At 51.7% G+C, this 17,353-nt stretch overlaps 1 long non-coding RNA gene across 2 annotated transcripts; it reads right to left on the bottom strand.

The window, feature by feature from the left end:
* Nucleotides 1–1,720: 1,720 nt before the first annotated feature.
* LOC135282005 (uncharacterized) lies at nucleotides 1,721–16,062 on the bottom strand. Of its 2 annotated transcripts, XR_010348378.1 has the most exons (6): nucleotides 15,922–16,062; nucleotides 14,262–14,472; nucleotides 13,659–13,953; nucleotides 7,721–7,830; nucleotides 7,185–7,345; nucleotides 1,721–3,937 (listed from the first exon to the last, which is right to left on the bottom strand). It is a non-coding gene; the product is annotated as an uncharacterized LOC135282005 (long non-coding RNA). The 2 variants fall into 2 exon arrangements; XR_010348377.1 differs by lacking the exons at nucleotides 14,262–14,472; nucleotides 15,922–16,062 and having other exon boundaries at nucleotides 13,920–14,104.
* Between the last annotated feature and the right edge of the window lie 1,291 nt (nucleotides 16,063–17,353).

The following is a 17,353-nucleotide window of genomic DNA, read 5'->3' as shown; positions in this document are numbered from 1 at the left end:
ATTCCTGAAGGCATTAACCATTCCTTGCTTTGCCCTCAAAATGAAAGGCACTGCTCAGTAGCACTGGAAAGGCTCTGGAAAACCTATAAAGTTGTCAGGCTGTGAGTCAGAGACCTGGCAGGAGGGAGGTAGGGGGATGGACAATGCCAGCAGTGAGACAGAGATCTGGGAGCACAGGTCTGGGATGGCAGAGGGCTGACAACAGCAGAGCAACCCCCAGACCCAAATCCATGGGGACTGTCCCTGCAGGAAACCACCATTTCCCAAAATCCATGCTCACAGTGGGCAACCGTGCAGAGGCACTTGGCCCTGCAGAACAGCTCCCAAAAAATCACCCTGGCTGGGGGGAGCCCATCACCACCACCTCAGCAGGCAGCCCACAGTGAAGCTGTGTCTGTGCAGGAGTCAGAGCCCAGCCCAGGTGATGCAGGGGGGATTTTTTGTATGCTTTATGAACAAAGGAAGCCAGAAAATCAGCCTAGACTACAAACCACCTGGCCACACACTAGAAAAATGTTCTTTTCAGCCAGAAACCGGGAGACATTTCCCGTGTTAAATTGCTCTCTGGTCAGTATTCAAAGCCCCGCGGCCCCTGCGGGTAGAACAGAAGTTGGAGAGCGAAGCCTTTGTCCTGTGGCTCCTTTGGAAGCTGGGCTCAGCGGGACAGCCTTCCCCAGCACTCACAAGGTTTTGGCAAGAGCTCGGTTTTCACACCCACTCAAGCAAAAGTGTATTTTCTAGCAAAGGAAAGTATGTCAGGGCATTGATTTCTTGGGCAACTGCACCGCAGAATGGATGGAGCTAAACTCAGTGATGCATTAGGCTGTTGGCTGCAAACCAAACACCTAGTAAAAATGCCTTAAAACCAAATTTTTTTGTTGTTTTTTCAAGTGCATTTGGAGAACAGCCTGCCTGCTCTAAGGCCTTCCCTTTTGTTCTTGACTTCCCCATCCAAATAAGAGGGTGGTGTCACTCGGGCTCCCTCAGCAGCTGCTCATGGGGGGATGCTTCCATTGAAAATTAGGCAAATAGGAGAAGAAAAACCAAAGCTACATGAACCGTTGGAAAAATGGTATTCACAACCATGGGAAGGAAGAAGTGATCCCCAGAGGTACAGCCTGGCTTGCCCAGCATCCAGAGGAGAGAGGACATCAGCATCCCATCAGTGCAGAGCGAGAGAGCCTGAGCTGCAGGATCGGGAGGATGCACCAGGACCTCTCCTCCTCCTCCTCCTCCTCCTCCTGCTGCTGCCCACGGGCCCTCACAGCCAGAATGGGGTCACACCATGGGGTCACAGCATGGTGGCTCACTGGTCGATGCCCACAGCCCTTGTCCCCCGTGCCCAGGAGCTCCTCACAGGAGCCTGGCAGCTGCAGAAGGCGGCAGACGGCTGCTGACACCTTTGCCCAGAAGGATTCCCGAGCCGGCTCAGCAGCAGCTCCATGAATATCCAAAGAGGATAACGTCAGCCCTGGCTCTGGGAAGCGGCGGAGGATCAATAGAAAGGAATCACATTTAATCACCTGCCTTAATAGCTTTGCATCTGACAGAGGCAGGGCATGGAAAGCATCCCGAGCAGGGGTGGGGAGCAGCAAAGAGCAGGCTCCCCCTCTCAGGGGGGACAGTCCTGCTAACGACAGCAGCCCCCCTTCCACAGGGACAGCGAGGGCTGAGCAACACCCCGGCCTTCATTTCACACAGAATTTAATTGGCCGTGCAGGGCTGTGTTGTGACTCCGGGGGAGGAAGATGCTCGGCTGCATTCTGAGCAGGAGCACCAGGCACAGCAAATGTCTGAAGCCTCCCCCAAATTTTTTCATGCTTGTGTTTCCTGTAGCTCCTGATGTCCTGAGATTTCAGATGCCTTGATGATGATCCTGGTGAGTTTCTCCTTCTGGCCTTCAAGCCCTCTCAGTTTGGCCAGATGGAGACAGGAGCAGGGATTGGCAATGCTTCTCCATCCATCCCACTTTGGTTAGGAAATGCTGAAAAACAGGAAGCAATTGGCTGGAGAGATTTGGCCACCGTGGGCTCCATCTGCAACCAGAGGCACCCAACGTGCACCCACACACCCAAGGAAGGTGTGGGCAGCTCCCCCTGAAGCCCCCTGCCCCAGCTAGCCTGCTCTGTAAACCCAGCCCAGCTGCAGCCAGCAGACTGACTGAGTTAAAGGAAGAATTAGATTGTTTAGTAGAGAAATAGAGAAAATTTCTTCACTGAAAGGGTTGTCCAGGACTGGAATGGGCTGCCCAAGGCTGTGGTGAAGTCACCATCCCTGGAGGGATTTAAAAGATGTGCAGATGTGGCACTTGGGGACATGGTTTAGTGCTGCCCCTGTCAGTGCTGCAGTGATGGTTGTGCTGAAAAATCTTAGAGGATTTTTCCAGCTTTAAAAACTCTGTGATTCTGTCACAGGTCCCGGAGGATTTGCTCAACTCCAAACTGCATCCCCAAACATCTCAGCCCCCTTCTAACCTCACAATTAGATGATGGCTGGATGGTTCACACTCCTTGCCCATCACTGCCCCCCTCCAGCTTCTGACCCTCCCCAGCTCCTCTCCCAAAATCCCAGCACAGCCCAACACCCCTGGCCTGCTCACACACAGAGGAAACCACTTTGCTGAAAGGATAAAAGAAGGTTATTTAGGCATCACTGGAGACCCTCCCAACAGGGAGCACTGGTATAGATGTTTTAAGACAGCCATAATTTCTTTAGAGTATTTCTTCAAGCATACCTGGATAAATTATTCACAAAGAATAAGAGACTAACCCATGTGGAAAAAATAAAAAAAAAAAAAAGAAGGAGAACAGGCCATTGGGATCAGGCCAGCAGCTTTTTCCTGTAATGCTATAGCCACGTGCAATATTCCTGCTTCCTCTGTGAAAGAATATAGCAATTATTTATATTGGTTTAATGGAAAGGGGCTTTGTCACATGAAGTAGCACATGAGCAGGTCGTGAAGCAGAGAATAATGAACAGGGAATAATGCTGTACCCCTGGATAAACAGGGCAGTAGGAAGGGGGGAACCCACCCACCATGGCAATAATAAAAAAATCATCATCATCACAGGACCAACCCAGCTAATTTTTACTCCATTTCCACGTTACCACTAAGAACATTTAAATTCTGTTGCCATTTTTAGAGAGGAAAGCATATTTCAGTAATGTTTGTTGGAAATATCATTAGGATAACAGTCACCCCCGCAATGTTTTATTGCAGGCAGTTACTTCCATGCTGCCATTCGCAGAGATTACTCCCCAAATTGCTTCTAAACATCCAAATTGCAAAAGGAAGGAGTTAGTCTAGCACTGGGATTGATTGCTGTAGTTTCTCTTGCAAGACTAATAAGAATATATCTATCTCTTCTGCAGTGTTTTGTTTAAAGTGCTTGTGGAGCATTTGGTGAAGGGGTGGAAGTGCTTCTCCATGGCAGCAGAGCTGCCTGCAAAGCTGTGACCCATCACCCTCTCCAGTGGAGCCAAGCACATCAAAGCAAATCAGAAGGACAACTCACTAATCTGCTCTTAAAATCCTATTTCCGGGGCATAACTGTGCTTGGAAGGTGGAAAAAAATCCTAAAAAGATAAAATTTCCTGAAGGCAGTTGAAGAGTGCATCTCACAGCAGTGTTAGAAAACAAACACCTGGGATTAAGGCTTCTTTAATCAACATTTACTGCAGGTTTAATAACGTGTATTAAAAGCAGGCAGGCAAATGGTGTTTGGGAAACGACAGGAAAATAAAGTAGATAAATGTACTAATTGCAGCTTATCTGACAGCTCTGTGTTCTCCTCCACAGCTGAGACTCCAGATCGAGTATTTATACATCAGGCAGGATTGATTCTCTGGGATCAAGCAAGACTCAGGGTAGGGTGACAGCAGCTGATAGATGGGCATGGTGTCTCACCAAATCCTGGCAGATTGCTTTGTCCAGGTACTGCAAATTGAAAAAAGAGGTATTTTACAGCTGACAGCAGCTGTTTACAGCAGGGGAGACTTGATCTGCCTGGTTTTACAATACATTTGAGTGGGGCTGTTTTGCACTCTGAAACAGCAAGAGGTTTTTATGTGTATTTGTGTGTTTAGGTGGGCTCCATGCTTCTCAGAAGCTCCCACCCAAATAATCTGTACAGAAAAAATAGGCCACTAGAAATCTGCATTTTAGTCACATGTCATGAAGAAGAAAAGAGCTCAAGATGGAGAATTTCCATGGGGCTGATGGGTCCAGCCCCACGGAGGTCAGGAGGCTCAGCTCTCCCTTGTGAGGGCAAGAGGCAAAGTCCACCCAGTGCATGCCAGGAAGTGACCACTGCCCCAGGGTCTGGGGACACACACCCCAAGGTTCCAAAGATCCAGTGTCACATCTTCACTCATCCAAAGCTTCCCTTGCCAAGGGTCCAGAGATCACATCCCCGCAGCTCAGTTTTTCCATGGCTCCATCAATTCCATCCTTACTGAGCCAGGAGAGGTCTGACCAAAGGCTGAGAGGACTTTCCCTGTGTCCTTGCATTCAGCAGCCATCATGAATTTTGGCTTTCCTGCCCAGTTTCCCACTGAGCAGCACATCTGAAGGGGCTTGCTAAAACCTTCCCTTCAATTTAATGCTTATGCAAAGAAACAGCCAAATCTGGGGTGGCCTCAACTGGTTTTGCAACTTGAAGGGAAGGCCTTGGGGGGGCTTTTCCTGAGGCAAATCCCAGGCAGATAGCATCTCCCCCGACCACAGGAACCAGCTCCCTGTTGTTCTGTGCAACCACAGCATCTGCAGCCCCCTGTGCACAGTCATCAATCACGGCAGGCGTGGTGGCAGGGCCCTGGCAGGGACCAGGGTGTCACAGCTCCCCAGCTCACGCATTTCCGCACAGGGCAGGGTTTAACGAGGGGAAAAGCATCCACTGGAATCACCAGCAGCAGCCAAAGAGCTGACCCAGCAATTCAAAGAGACGTTTTTTAAAAAAAAAATTCTTTCTTTCTTTCTTTGGGAAAGAAAAGTCTGCGGAAAGAATTGTTCCCAAAGCTCATCACTGACAAGTTCTTCATGGGTGCTTCCATGGGTGCTGATAGGAAGGAGAGAGAAATGCAGGAGTGAAATCAATTTGCTCTTCTGAGCTTTGGGCTGTGCTTGACAGTGGATTTCTTCCCCCTGAGAGACACACTCAGAGGTTAATCCTCTCCCTCTGTTCCTCACTGAGTGCAGTTGTTACAAACACACCCTCCTGAGCCACCTAAACCCAGGAGAAACCTCAGAATAAGCCAGCCTTTCCTCTGTGAGTGATTTCCCCCGCAACTTGTGCCAACATTTCCAAAAGAAATCCTTCCAGCCAGCTCTGGAGCCAGCTTTGGAGGGAACAGCATCCTTCTGCACTCCTGCTTTCCTTCCTCAGCCTGGAGCACGGTTCCACCCACTCCCCTGGGAGCAGCAGCCAGCTGAGCACATGGGGCAAGGCTGGGCACTGCCAAAGCACTGAGCACATCAGCCCCAGCTTTTTGCTGTTTCCACTCTCTGAATCAGCCAAGAGAATTGCTGTGCTCCCCACTGACACTCTTCTAAAGCCCCAGGGACACTGCAGAACCTGGAGGGGCAATGGGATGTCCCATGGCAGAGCTGGCCGAGGCCACACGGGACCCTGTGCACACGTAGGACTGACCAGAGGCCAAACACAGCCTCAGAGCTGGCCCAGCTTTCTTGGTTGCTCCTCACTGGAGTGGAACACGGAGCCTTTCAGCTCTGCCAGCCCCACAGGCTGCTTCCACCAAGTCACAGAGAGGAGAGCAGGCCCTGCTGGGCTCTTCCCCTGGGAAACTGCCCCTCGTTTTTAGGATTGCTAATTTCACTGTGTGGGCCAAGCAATGTGAAATGCAATTAATCACTGTCCTATGTCCAGTCCAGCCTGCAGTGCTGTAAAGGCAGGGATGATCCCAACAGAGCAGACCCAGCAGACCCCCCTGGAGCCTTCCTGACCTCCCAAGGATTCTCCATCCCCCTGCAGACTGAGGATTCTTCTTTGGTTTTCAAGCCAAGAAACCCCTTTTTACTGAACCTGCTGTCACAGCCACGCTGGGGCAAGCAGGGGATGGGGCTGTGGGGATGCAGGGATGGTAATTAGCAGGCTGTGCTCCAGGACCAACAGGCTGAGTGTGTGGCACACATGGATCAAGGCTTCCCAAATGCACTAGACTCTTCCCAAAATCCTTGCAGGCACCAGAGATGCTTTGGGACCCCTCCCTTTACATGGTCAGTCCTGGGCAGTGAGTTCACCAGGCAGTTTCTGAAGGGGTTGCAGCCTGCTCTGGTGCACAGGGGATTTGAAGTCCTTATGGCAGCCTGGCCTCTCTGGCTGGTGTTTCCAGCCCATGCTCGTGGTTTGCATAAAAGCAAAGCTCAGACCTTGCACAGCTTTGCAGGGAGTCTCCCTTCCCCAGCCAGCACACTCCCCGAGTGCCAGCAGCCAGCCCTGCTCCACATCCCTGCTCCCCAAAACCAGTTTCCTCTGCTCAGCCACCCGGGCTCTCCAGCCGGGTTCCTGGTGAGAAGAGGAGAAACCCGTTCTCCCAGGCTGTGATTTCCAACCAGAATGATTTTCATTAGCTCTGTCCCCAAGGCACGGAGGGGGACAGGCCACACAGGCGCTGAGCAGCCCCGAGCTTGTTGGAGGCAGAAGAAAACGAGGCAGAGCTTTGCTTGCAAAGTTAATTTGAACCAACCGGCAGCTGGAGGAGCAGCCAGGAGAGCCTGGCCCTCAGCAAGAGCCAGCATTTTCCAGGGATAGCACAGAGCTGGGATGGGGACAGCAAAGGGCTTAGGCAAAATGTTTGGGCGCAATTATTTCAAGAGTGCTGCAGGCAGACAAAGATGGGCTCTGGCACACGAGCTGGGACGTGCCCTCGCTCACATGTGCAGCTCAGCTCCAGGCAGGAACTGGGGGACACCAGGAGGGCCCCAGGGGTGGTTTGTGGAAAGCTTGAGCCCTCCTGCAGGCACCAGAAAGTGGCATCCAGCACGGGATACTGCAGTTGTACCCCATGTGCATCCTCCTTCCAGCCTCTGCTGCCCTCATTTTATGCCAAATTAATGGAGTTTTATTATTTGCATAATACAATGGCTGCAATAAAGATGCAATTACTCCAGATGGAACTTGCACTCGGGAAAAAATTGTATTCAGGACTGGTGAAACACATCTTACCAGGAGTGGATGGACATGGAGCATGGAGTGGGGCTGAAAAACCAGGTGAAGTATGAGCTGGTCAGACTGTGGCAGACAGGGGAGATGTGAACAGCACCTGAAGAATCCTCCCAGCTGGGTTAAACAGGCAGGAAAAGATCCCCAAAGTTACACACACGGAGCTGGGAAATTAGAGCAGGGACAGAATATCAACATGGGTTTGATATCATCTCCAGCCCAGGAGACAGATGGAGGGTTTGGATCTGCCAGGGCAGAGCCAAGCAAAGATGCTGGGCATGCAGGCAAGGCAAGGGATGCCTGGGGATGTATCTGGCTGCCAGCAGGATCCTCATGGTAAAATGCATCTTTCCAGCATCCCTCCTGCCTTCTTTAGCTCTGTTTCCCTGGCTCTCCTCTTTGGGCAGGAATTCATCCTCACCCCAGGCAGGTAAAACACCTGGCACAATGCTCACTGTCTCCATTACAGGGCAAGGGAAAGCAGAGCAGCCCATCAGCCACCCCTGCTTGCAACACCACCAGGACACAGCCCAAATTACCTGGTTCATTCCAGCTTTTCCCCACAGGCAGATCCAACATGCCAAGGAAATCCCAGAGGCTGCTGCAACTGGCTCAAAACCACCAGCCCTGTCAGCTGGTTTGAATTTTCCTTGTGTTTGCAAAGGCAAAAAAAAAAATAGATTAAATGGCCTTTTAATCCTTATTCAGCATTGCTCTGAAGGCTTTTCCAGCTAAACTAAAATGTATCACCAATGCCTTTCTGTTTGCATTAATAGCCCAAGGGGACTTAAAGCTGGCTCAGACTGTGTGTCAAATGCCCCAGAGAGCTCAGCAAGGGCAGCCAGGCTCTGTGCACAGCCAGGAGCTCCCACAGCCCTTCCCTGGTTTGTGCCCATGCCACAGACACTGTGCCCAGCTGCAGAGCCTGTGCCACCCACCCAGCAGCACTCCTGGCCCAGGGACACTGCCCACGCTGATGATGGAGCTGGAGAGAATTTCTGATAAGGGCAGAGTGACAGGATGAGGGGTTGTGGCATCAAACTGACACAGGGTTCAGATAAGGAAGGAATTCTTCCCTGTGAGGGTGCTGAGGCCCTGACACAGGGTGCCCAGAGAAGCTGTGGCTGCTCCATCCCTGGAAGTGTTCATGGCCAGGCTGGATGGGGTTTGGAGCAGCCTGGGATAGTGCAAGGTGTCCCTGCCCATGGCAGGGGGTGGAACAGAAGGAGCTTTAAGGCTGCTTCCAACCCAAACCAATCTGTGGGTCTCTGATAAGGCTCCAGGTATCAGGACTGCTCCCAGCTCCTGCATGGTCCTGGAGCATGGCATGGGTACATGGCAAAGGGCAAAGAGTCTCAAAATATGCCTGGATCAGCTGGAGACTGCAGTGGATGGATCAGCCCCATCTGCATCATGAGAAGGGGGCACAAAATCCCCCAGCAGCAGAGTCCATCCTCCCTTCATACCCCATCATCTCAGTGCTGTCAGAAACAGGGCCCAGCATCCTGGTGCCAATTTGCTGCCAAGGATGGTTTAATGTATTTGTGCAAAGCACAGCATGATCAGAGCTCCTTCTGGCTTCTCTCCTGACCCAGCATCATGGAAGGACCTGTGGCTGGCCCCTGCACCTAGGGACATGCCCATCCTCCTAAACTGTAGCAGGTCAACAGCCCTCACCAAACTCAGATTACTCAGCATCTTTATGCCAGCTGGTCTCTGTCTCTCCCCTTTGCCTCTCAGGGTTTGTCAGGTTTAATTAAAATTCCTGTATTCCGCTGGTTTTTCACTCAGGCTATTATCTGCAGTGTGCTGTGCTGCCTGACTCGAGATCATCTCATCAGGAATGCACCTCTTGGTGAATGGAGCCACATTTAGGAGGCAAAACATGGCCAGTGTTTGAGTCTGAGTAGTTCTGTTGACCCATCCCCTTGACAAGACAGATGCCCCAAGGACCTGTTCCTGCTACTCATCTATTTCCAATGAAATGATGATTTGGTTCACTGCAGGAAATTACAGCCAGGGAAGAGGAGGAGGTGGAGGTGAGCCTGCCCTGCCCCAGCACTTAGAGATGTCAGATTGCAGGTCACACTGCCCAGCACACCGTGGGGACCCACACGTGTGCCCTGAGCACACCACAAGCGTGGGTCTGGGTTTTAATCACCCTGAAGCCAACAAACACCTGCAGAGTTTCTCCCTTCCTCCCTCCCCGGGAAAACAGATCTCACATGGAGGTGACATTTGACTCTGCCTTTTCTGACCTCACACATCAAACCTCACTGGGTTCCTCATGGAAGCAGGACTGGGGATGATCTGCAGGGGATGACAGATGAGCCCTCTAGAAGAGAGGGAAATGGAGAAAAAGAGCCACAAACAACTTCCAGAGGAACAATCCCTGGAATAAAAAGTGAACAGCGAGGCTGAGCCAGCTCCCATGGCTGTGGAGCTCTTCCTCCTGCGTCTGTGAGGCAGCACAGTCATGGGGCTGAGGACAGGCACAAGGTCAGCCAGCCTTGCAGGCCACCAGCCCCAGATCCTGGAGGTGCTCAGCAGCTCATGTGTCTTCTTGAGCACCCCCAAAGGGAGCCTTTCCCACAGATCTCAGCTCAACCCTACATGATTTTTTCCCCCAGTGTTTTTAGCTCAGCCACTGAACAAGGAAACCTGCTCTTCACTCAACTCTGCTCTGCTGATGAAGAGTGCAAAAAACCCTCTCAAACGCAGGCTCCATCACTGAGGGGATCTGTGCTGGGTTGGCAAAGGCAGGGAGAGGTGGACGCAGCAGCAAAGCAGCAAAGGTACAGGGGCAGAAGAAGAACACAGAAGCAGAGCAGCCCTGAGATGCAGAGCAAAGCCAGGAGAGCACAGCCATGGGCCTCAGAGGGCTGGTCCCAGGGCCCCAGGACAGCAGCCCTCTCCTGCTGTGGGCAGTGGGCCAGCACAAACAGAAGCCTCAGACCAGCACTCTGGACATGAAGCACCTTTTAGGCCCTAATTGAAGCTCGAGCCCAGGATTCAGATATATTCCAGATACAAAGCAGTGAAGAAACACAAGAGCCTTCCTCCTCTTCCTCCTTCACCTCACCATTGTCCCCAGAGGAATGCAGATTCCAGCAGGCTCCTTTGGTCCCCATCCCACACTCTGAGGCACCCCCAGCCACACTGCAGCCCCCTCCTCTTCTTCTCCACACATTTCCCATCCCCAGCAGTGGCTGCTCGCTCCTTTGGGCCATGGGCTGCTGGTTCCCATCCTGTACATTCCCTTCCACTTACAGATATTGCCAGTTGGGAATCAGAGCTCAGATGTTTATTATTTCTAATGCAATCCTGAGCCAGAATAGGAGGCAGGGTGTTGAGTCTTTGCCTGGGCTCTCAGTGCTGAAGAACGGCAGCTGAGGCAGCACCCGGCGCTCTCCACGGGCACATGGCAAACCCTGAGCTCTTCCAGCAGCTCCCAGATATTTTTACTGTCTACTGCTTTTTCGCCTCTGTTTATTTTTCAAGCTGAAATAAGCGGAGTGATGGGAAAAAGAAAACTCCTGCTGAGCATTGCATCAGAGAGCAGATTCCCATAAGGATTAATTTCAGTGGAAACAGCAAGGCCTTCATTTTTTTGGCAGGGTGACACAGCAAGGGCTGAGCCCTGCATCACCCAGCACAGCAAGGCAAAGCTGCTTTGTGTGCTGAGCACCTGTGGACTCTGCTTTGGCCTTTTTAGTAGAGAAAAGATAAATGTGACAAGACACCATCAGAAGGCCTTGTTGCTTCAGATAATAACTAAAGATTCTTCAAGCACAGAGCCAAGAAACCTCCATCCAAACTGTTTGGGGCTTGTTTGAGCCAGTTTGGCACTGCTCAGCCAGGGCATCCTGGGGAAGAGGGTGATTCCAGGCAGGCAGAACTGGCCTGAGGAGCCCATCAGTGCCAGCCCACACTGTACTGCCCTTCCCTGCCCAGAGATGGAGCAGATCCACAGCACCCCTCCAGGGCACCACTGTGGGAACATTATGGGGATTTGGGAACTTCAGGGGATTTCCCACTCAGTGCTTTCACTGACTTCTGGGGTGGCATCATGTGATCCAAAGTCAAGTTCTTCAAAATTGGGATTGCATCACTGGTTTTTGTCTCCCGGCAGCTGTGCTCTCTGCTGCAAAGCTAACTGCCCATGGGCCAGCAATAGTTTTTAACCCCAGGCAGGCCATGGCCACAGGATGAATTCACTGGAAAAACAGAACACCTGACACTGCTTTTGTCATGCCACTGATGAAACCCAGTAGAGACAGAGCAAAAGTGAAGAAATCCCAGCTGGGAGGATTTGGGGAATGAAGGAAGAGCACGGCTAAGCAGTGGTGAGGTTCTCTTACTATTTCCATCCTTAAAAAAGAAAAATCAATGTAATCTTCCTGAACAGAACCTTTCCCTGTCTGAAAGGATGAGAGCAGGGGGTGTAAGTGTGCCTTTTCTGCAGCCCCATTAAAACCACCCCTCATGCGGATGGCTCAGCTGAGAAGGACAGCTCTTGTGAGGGCTGCAGAGAGGTCAGGACATGGCCTGGGGGCTCAGGGGGCTGCAGGATGTCAGGGCACAGGGATGCACATCAGCACCAGCAGGACGAACCTGGGAATGAGCTGCTTTAGGATAAGCTCCTCACATGTCAGAATAAAACTGTTGACACACACCTGCCCTGCTCCTGCCAGAAGAGAACAAGGAGCTGCTTTCATCCTTCTGCAGGAGCAGAGATGAGGCTGGAGCCCAGCATCAATAAATTAATGGAAAGCCTTTGCTTTCGAGCAGAGGCACATCACAGCTCCCTGCTCCTGTTAAATGAATGTTCAGCTGGCAGGGGAACTGCAGGCACAGGCTCTGCCAACACCTTTCTGGGACACAGCAGCAGCTCTGCCCCAATTCTTGGGTGTTTCCTATGCACGAGGCTGGTCCAGAGCTGTCCTGCAGCAGGTTTGTAGGAACAGCCTCCTCTGCCCACCAAGGGGACAGACCCAGGAGTGCAGCAAGCTCCTGGCATTCCTTCATGTCCCCCATGCCAGTGCAGCTGACAGCTCAGACCCTGAGGCAGAATTCATCCTCCCAGCCTCACTGTGCTCACAGGTGAAGGCTCTAGCCCTGCTCACTCCCCTGAAGAATCTTCCATTCCCAATCCCTATTTCAGGGCCTGTTTAGGTTTATTTAGCCTCTGGGGTAGCTGCACTCCAACAGCTGCAAGAAGCTGAGTCCTGTGCCTGGAGCCAGGGGTGTTTATTAGTACCTGAAATGCCACCCCTTTGCTGGGCAGGGCTGGCAGGGCTCAGTGCTGCCAGCAGCTCTTGACAGCCCCGTGTCCCCCAGCCTGCCCACCCAGCACCCCCAGGGATAGATGGACAGCCTTGGAGACACCTCCCTGATGAGAGCCTGGGGAAATCCTTTGCCCTGTCCATCCAGTGCCCCCCTCCCTGCTCACAAGATAGGAGTTTTCCCATTTGTGCCAGTCAATAGGAGCTCGACTGAAGTGCAGCAGCCTGATTGCCTTGGCATTGCTGAGGAAAGCAGCAAAGAAAGCTGCCTGTGAGCCCAAAGCTGACAATTTAGAAATAAAATGAGGAATTAACAGGAGGATACAGCCCTGACAGCTGGCAGGGACATGGGTGGGATCAAGGGGAGGCAGAGGGTGGCTGTGGGCAGCAGGGCAGCCCAGAGGATGAGGGAGGAGAGGCAGGAAAGGTGGGAAGCAATGTCTGAAACAGCATCCCTGTGGATGCAAGCTGGCCCATAGCGAGTTTGTTGAGGCCAAAAAAGGATATTGCAACAAGTGGAGGGGGATGTGATGAAAGAGAAGGTGAGAGTTTTAGTTTTAGGAAAGGCTTAGCAAGGTTATGCAAGCTGTTAATGTGCCCAGGATGTGAAGACATTTGAGGAGGCAGGAGGTGAAGCCAGGACTCAGGTTCTGGCAGCAAAGCAGCATCCTGGTGCTGCTGAGCTCAGGGAGTCCCTGAGTTGAGAAGGAGAGGTTAAAAGCTCTGATTTGGCCGTGCTGTGCTTGAAAGGGTGGTGAGACATTCACGAGATGTCAGAGAGCTCCTCTGAGATATGAATTTGGACAGGGAGAGGAGAGCCCAGAGAGGGGCTGCATGCCTGAGTCATCACCATAGAGATGGTATTTGAGTGTGGCTGCAATGAGATTACCCAGAGACACAGCACAGAGCAGGGACACGGCTCTGTGAGCTCCCAGGGCAAGCCAGGCTCCCCCAGCACCCAGCACCAGGGGCAACAGGTGGCCAAAACTGGGATGTGCTCCAGGCAAGGCTCAGAGCCAAACACTGAGGATGCACTGCCGCACTCCAGAGGATGACTTGGACCCTCCTCCTCAGAAATCCACCTCTTTTCCATGTGCTGTGTGCTCTCCACACAGGAAATCCAGGCCCTCAAAGCATCAGACACCAAACTCAAGCACGTCACAGGGGACAGAGCTGAGCTTCTGAGCCTCACCCCGACAAGAGACGGGGAACCACAGGCCCACACCCCACAGGAGAGCCACAAGGACAACTCCACAGCAGAGATCTCTGGGGTCGGGGGGCTCGAGGGGCCTCGGAGAAGTGCCGAGATGTGCTGCTGTAAAGCTGCAAGCTGTGGTCAGTCCTGGAGAGTGTCACCAGGAGGTGGCAGGCTCAACTCGTCCATGGCGGGTGGCTCCTGGCAGGAGGGCCCGGCCTGGGCCTGGGGCAGGATCGCTCACAATGTGCTTCTCACCATCAGAAGGAAGCCGGAGGACTGGAGAACTGAACTGCTGGAGGAAGAGGGGGGGGGAAAGAGACAGTTTGAGCTTCTTTAAAAAGCAGCCACAACTTGGGAGAAGTGTTTCTGCCACCAGGGCTGGCGCCTGTCAGGGACACAGCGATGACCAGCACCAGGAGTGGTGTGGGGACACGGCCAGGACTGTTTCTCTCCACTCCTGTTACAGATAACACCCAGGAATCAGGGGACAGGGGGGACATATCTGCATTTCCAGCTGTCCCTCCCCACCCCCAGCATCCTGGTCCCTGGGAGAGCATTTGAAACATTGCAATCGCTATAATTAGAAGTAACACTCACTTTCCAAGAGGAAACTGTGCAAAAGGTTGATTTCCTCTTTAATGCCATTTCAGATCTGCAGCTCCAGTGGCGAGGGGATTTGCTGAGCAGCAGTCTGGATCAGTAAGAAGAATTAAGAGTTTCCTCCCGTTTCCCTGGGGATTGCTCACTGCAGGTACAAGATGCCAGGCCCCGAGGTGCAGAGGAGGCTGTGCCACTCTGTCCAATCCCTCTGCAAAGAGCAGAGCCCAGAGACATTTCCATTATCATCATCTCAGCAATATTAAGCATTGCCCCCAAGGCTAATTAACACTGCTGCATACAGCACCGACTTGGGAATGTCAAAGACTTTGGGAGCTTCGTGGCTGGAGCTTTCAACAGAGCTGCAAGTCACAAGCAGGCTCCTTGTGATTCCATACAAGGAAATATTCACAACATACAACAAAAATAGCCTCCATCACTACACGTTATAATCACATCAGGGAGTCTCCAATCTCTGCAGCAATAAATGATGCCCTCCCTCCTCACCCAGAGCACTCTGCACACACCCATTAACCCTCCCAAAACCCAAGGATGGGCTGCAGAGACTGAGACACAGACCTCAGCCAGCAAAAAAGCGTGGCAGGGAGTCAGCAGCAACGCCTGGACTGTAACAACCTCTTTATCTTCTCGATAATCTCAGAAACACAAGGCAAGATTAGTTTGCCTTGTCCTTTTCAACCTTTGTGAGACCTTAAGGCCAAAAGAAGCTGCTGCATTTTTTCTCCCCCTTCAGATTTATTTTTGTGCTGAGCCCAGGAACTTGTGATGGATAAAAGCACCTGCAGAAAGGTCATCAGCCATAGCTCAAAATTATTCAGAGATAAAAAGCTCCCCTTGGCAGAGCGCTCTGCTGTTTCAATCTCACACTATTGAAAAGGTTTTCCTGGTTTCTAATTTGATCTCATTTGCATTTTGTATCCAGATGTTGATCCTTGCTAAGCCCCATAGAGCTGCCTACTGCTGCACAACTCAAGCACTACAATCAAATCCCTTTGATAAGCTAAAGGCAAAGGGCACTTTGATCTCTCAGAAAGAAACCAGACCAGCTCCTAGAAATGCTCCTTCAGCCACGAGGATGGAGCCTTAAGAATTTCTGCAATGAGCTTTCTTGCTCAGATGCCCCAGCACCTCATATAAATTCACCAAATGAACTCAGATTCTCTTTCCAACCACCGCTGACACAAAGGGCATTCCAGTCAGCCCCAAAATGGTTTTCTTAAGACAGAATTAGGCTCAGTTCTTTGACTTCAAAAATATCTTTAAAATAATATTCCTAAACTTTTTCAGACAAGTAACTAGACAACATTTTTTCCACTCTTTAAATCCAGCCTTGGAAGTGAGATGTGCCATCCCTGGGTCGTTTGTCACCTTTACCCTCTCTGTACTGCCAGAATTAGATGTGTGTGTGTCAGCCCAAGCTGCTGATCCCTCCTGCCTCCCCACAAAACCTCTGCAGGGCTCTGAGTGGGTTCTCTGGAAGCTGTGGCTCCCATACAAGGCAACTGGTCCCTGGCCAATGAAGGGAAGCTGTAAAGGCCTGACCAAGTAAGAGATTGACTTGGCTGAGCATCATTTAATTCTCTACAGGGGGGACAAAATACACTCAGGTCACCTAAAAAAGTGAAATGTCGTGTCTCACTTGATTCCAAAGAGTGATGTAGTTTCTGTGTCATGCTTGTTCCCATACAAGTAGAGAAGAAACTGGATCTGGTGGTGAGTTGAATGCCTTCCTCCTCCTACCACTGACTTCAGAGGGAAGAATTCCTTGGATGGATAAACTCCTCCACCAAACCTGCAGGTGCCCTCCCCACGCAGCAAGGCTGAACCTCCAATCCAGGCAGGTCCAGGCTGCTCTGCAGAGAAGCTGTGCCTGCCCCATCCCTGGAAATTCCAAGCCCAGGTTGGAGCAACGTGGGGTAGTGGAAGGTGTCCCTGCCCACGGCAGGGTGTGAAACGAGTTCAACACAAACCAGTGTGTGATTCTGTGATTCTGTGATTCTGTGATTCCGTGATCAGCATCAGCCCTTTCCCTTTCCCATTGCTGGGCTGCAGCTGGCAGGCAGTGTGCAGGACCCTGGGGAAGCTCAGGTCACTCCACACGTGCCTGTGCAGACCTGGCCTCGTTGTGTTTGGAAAGAGAAAGGCCATGGCACGTGTCAGGCAGATTAGAAGGTGACAAATCGATGGACAGGCAGGCTGACTGTCTTTAAATAGCCTTCATATTTTTGCCACAATATCTGTCTGTGAGGGTTTAAATTATGAGCCTTACTTACAGCTTTGAAAGAATTTTAAATGTTTAAATCCTTGTTAAAAACTAAACCTTGGCTGCATACTGCAGTTCTAATCCACAATGAAAGCAGTGCATTTGATTTGAAGGGTTGCAGAGCTCTTATGGAAATACCCTGCAAACACTGGGCTCCAGATAATGACCAGCCTGCTGCAGAAATGGTTTGTGTCAGATACAGATCCTGGCTGAAGTGAGTCTATCAAAACTCCCCATCCTTCTGAGTGAAGGATCAGATATTGGATGTGCAGTTTGTCCTGTTTTGAGACAGCTCACAAGCAGTAAATGAGATATTGAGGGCCCAGATGTTGGCAGGGATGTGTGAGAAATCATCTCGCTGCCTCTCATCCCAGGGAGTGCAGGGGAGAGCAGCAAGCCCCAGAGTTAAACGCTTCCAGCAGGACCAGCTGCTGCAGCCCCCCAAACAAACCAGCCACACAGCCTATGAGCTCTGCTCCCCCACCCCCAGACACAAGGAGGATGTGTCAGGTGAGGCAGGTTCCCAAACCTTTGGAAAAACCCTTTTGTAGATGGTGAAGTCCCAGAGAACACCTCCAGTTCCTGCTGGTCTTTATTTAGGATCCTCTTGAAGACAGACAGGCGGGTTAACTTCCACCCTCCCGTGCGGATCACATCGTGCTGTTTGCAGAACTGCACTGCTGGCAGGCAAGCCCCAAACTTCCCAGCTTCTAGCCCAAATCTGCAGCATGGCCAGAGCACGAGCAGGCCCCACAGCCCCGCAGCTGTCACACTGCTGTCACCCTGGCCATCGCCTGCACCCTCTGCA

This window comes from Passer domesticus, chromosome 16 (assembly GCF_036417665.1).
Source record: "Passer domesticus isolate bPasDom1 chromosome 16, bPasDom1.hap1, whole genome shotgun sequence".
In the NCBI taxonomy this organism is placed as follows: Eukaryota; Metazoa; Chordata; class Aves; order Passeriformes; family Passeridae; genus Passer; species Passer domesticus.
This window is presented reverse-complemented; position numbering and strand designations above follow the sequence as displayed.